The 3,741-nt window shown below is 25.6% G+C and overlaps 1 protein-coding gene across 2 annotated transcripts in view; it reads right to left on the bottom strand.

The window, feature by feature from the left end:
* LOC123270530 (zinc finger protein chinmo) overlaps positions 1–3,741 on the bottom strand; it is a 157,778-nt gene that overhangs the window by 24,333 nt on the left and 129,704 nt on the right. The window lies entirely within an intron of this gene.

The raw sequence follows: 3,741 nt of genomic DNA, 5'->3' as shown, positions 1-3,741 counted from the left end.
TATTCCTCTTAATCAATTCGTTTCAATGTTCCACTTTTATTTGTATGATTATGTTTATCACTTCTATACTTAAATAACTATATTGTTTATTATTGTTAAATTTGTTGTCTGATATATTGCAGGGTCACCTTTTCAATTTGTCTAAGAAAATGGTGACGAGATAAAGTTGTAGAGCAAACATGTTGTGGAGAGTTTACTGTATTCCTCATTTTAACCTTGATGCAACTTTCTTCCAATTAAATTTATTAGACTCTTGTTAAATTTTAAAATTAATAGTTATGTCGTAATTTTAAAGTTAATCATTGTATTTCTGTTACAGTACTTTATAAAGTTTTCTCTTCCACATTGCTAACTAAAATAAAATCTCGATCTATGTGACAAGTACTCGATTTTACTCCTGAACTTACTTCTGCCTTGTATTTACTGCATCATAGAGTCTTAAAAAAATAAAGTATTTGCTACGAAGTTGAGAGTATTTTTCAATGGATCAATTACATCATCTATAGGTAGCAGCCTTCAGCGATGTCCGATATACTGGAGCTAATTTACAGCCCGTTATCTTCGAAGTATTGTTGATTATATGACAATACAACTCTCATCAAACTATCCATTTTTTTATTCAACTGCAGTCACTTAAGGGGGTAGATGCACTTAGAATTTTTGAAAAATCGATTTTTTTTTCATTTTCTTAAAGTATGATGTTTTAAGAATATTCTCTGAAAATTTCAAGTCAATCCGATGAATAGTTTTCTAGATACAACCCTCTCGGTTGTGACTAGAGCAGGTAGCGGACGGCAGCTGCAAAAACTTTAAACGCGTTTTTATCAAAACTGTGTATTTCCATTCGGTGACTAATATAACTCGAAAACCATTCGGTGGATATTGATGAAATTTTAATATTATCTTTTTGGCATTAAGAACTAGTCTTTAATCAAAGGATATTGATTTTTGTTGACAATTACTATATTTTTTAAACAATTAACTTTTAACTTTTTATCGAAAATCAGAGTCGAAAGTTTCGAATGCCACCATTTTGTAAATTTTCAAAAAAAAAAAAGCTTCGATTAAAGACTGGATTTATTATTAAACTGAAGGTTTCACCTTGGTTTTTCGAATTCAGATGATCTAGAAGGCTGCTGTGATGGTCACCGCGAAGCACTAACCGCGGGAGAGGATCCAACCAATATGGCGATATTTTAATAAATAATATATATATATATATATATATATATATATATATATATATTCATAAATATTAAGTTAAAGCATTGTATAAAAACTCTGTATAATTTATTTTGTAAAATAAACTTAATTACTGTAAAAAATAAATTTTTTAAAATAGACCTTTTTTTACGCTTCTGAGTGCATCTACCCCCTTAACTATATGGATCACTGGGATTTTTAACACCGGTCATATCGATGTAAAAATCATTATATGAGATCTTTGAAAGGTCGGAGTCAATCGTGATGCTAAAGTAGGGGAGAAGGGGGTCAATTGAACCAAAAAATGTTTAGTAATTTTTTACTATTCGAATTAAAACTAAATAATAATTTTTTTTTTCTTGGAATCGTAGTTTATTAAGTCTGCTATCATTATCAATACATAAATTAGTCAATAAACAACGTGAATTTTTAAAAATTATTAATTTATCCAAACGCGTCAAAAGGTTCAAATGACCCCCGCTCGGGGGGCAATTGAACCACTGCTTGGGGTCAATTGAACCAATGATATTTAAAACTCAAACCCGAACTTTTTATAAATAATATATTAATTGTTACTTGATAATATTACTGTTGCACATTTTTAATGCACAGATATTGTATAAAATCAATTTAAAAATAATTTTCATTATAAATTTATTTCATTAAATTGTTAGGTTATTTCCCTGAGTATTTTTCACGTAGATTCAAGATGCGCGCTCATGTCCCATGCTTCTCCGTATGGTTCAATCGTCCCCGGGACTGCTGGTTCAATTGACCCCATATCATTTTTAAATAATTAATAGTAAATAATAAATAAATAAACTATTATATCTCTATGAACAAAGTTTAGGATTAAAAGTATTAGTATATATAACTACTACAATTCAAACTTTATCAATTAATTCAAAAATTGAAATATAATTAAACAATTTGTCACCAGCCGAAAACAAAGTTTACATGCCTAAAAATAAGAAAATCTCAATTTTTCAAAATTTATTAATCGCAATGATTTCAAATTTTGATCATATCCGAGTTTAACATATTAGAATCTAATTCTAAGAGCATGAAGCGTTTTTTCGATTTTTTAAATCGAGTGGTTCAATTGATCCCCTTCTCCCCTACCTCACAAATATTTTTAATAACTCACTAATAAGTATGTTGAAACCAGAAATCTAAATTCATAGAAAGATATAAATTGACGAGTACTCTTGCAATATTTATTATGTAATTCATGTTGTACGTGAAATTATTTGTTATGAACACAAAATCGCCGTTAACAAATTGCGAAGAAAATTTTAATTTCCATTCAGGAATTGATGTTTTCGAAAGAAAATTAATTTGGATAAATGTGTACTACTGGAGAAACATTTTCTGAAAAGATTAGAAAGACATATTTAAAAAATCAGTAATGGAATTAAAATTGAAAAGCGAAACTTAAAAAGGGTATTTTTTAATTTATTTTTTTTTTAATAAAAAAAAATTCTATAAAATAATAATACAAAAAAATAAAATATATTCTAATAAAAATTTGAATTTATGAAATTTGTACCAAATTCAGGAAAAATTTTTAGAAAATTAATGAAAGAAGTTTAGCTCCTCAATTACGAACAACAAATGAACAAATATCGAAATTAGAAATAATTGTTTTACAACTTCAATTAATAATATTTTTTTATTATATAGTAGATAAACAATTTTTATTAAATATTACAAAAGTTTTGACAAATTCAATATAAAATAACCACGTAGAATTTATTCTGCGTTTTTGTGTAAATTTGTTTCCTTTCAAATTAAATTTTATGGATAAATGTATAGTTATTTTTTTTAGATTTTTATTGTTTCTCTTTTATATTATGTATATTCTTATCCAGTTCTATTTATTCATTTCTAAAAGTTCCTCAGTTTTTCATTCAGTCAACACAGAAAATAATAATTTATTTCAAGTTATATTTCAACTTATCAATATTTAAACTGAAAAAACTTTTAAAATTATTCGAATAACGTAAATATTTATCGTCTGAAAAAATATTTATTATTATAATAAATAAAATAGAAGGGAAGTGGACAATGAAATGATGTAAATCAATACATTAATTATTAATTTAGCTAAATTAATAATTAATGTATTGATTTACATCATTTCATTGTCCACTTCCCTGCTATCTTATTTATTATATTAAATCATGGACACAACAACTCATAATATATTTATTACTATTGTGAGATTTAATAATCATATATTGTTATATTTTTACTTGATTTACAATTTAATTTTTAATGCCGATGATTATTAATTATAATTTACTCAGCTTTTTTTAACATAACATTTCAACATTTGTAATTTGAATAAAACGTCGAATAATACAAAAACTCTCCTTAAGAGAATATAAAATAAATAATGATGGTGAAAATTCTGAGTAACAAAATAGTTATGTATTAGTAATATAACATAACTAAAAAAAATTTCACATAATAAGTATAATTTATATTATGATAGCTGTACTAATTACTGTAATAATAATGATAGCAGTTATAATA

This window comes from Cotesia glomerata, linkage group LG1, assembly GCF_020080835.1.
Source record: "Cotesia glomerata isolate CgM1 linkage group LG1, MPM_Cglom_v2.3, whole genome shotgun sequence".
NCBI lineage: Eukaryota > Metazoa > Arthropoda > Insecta > Hymenoptera > Braconidae > Cotesia > Cotesia glomerata.
This window is presented reverse-complemented; position numbering and strand designations above follow the sequence as displayed.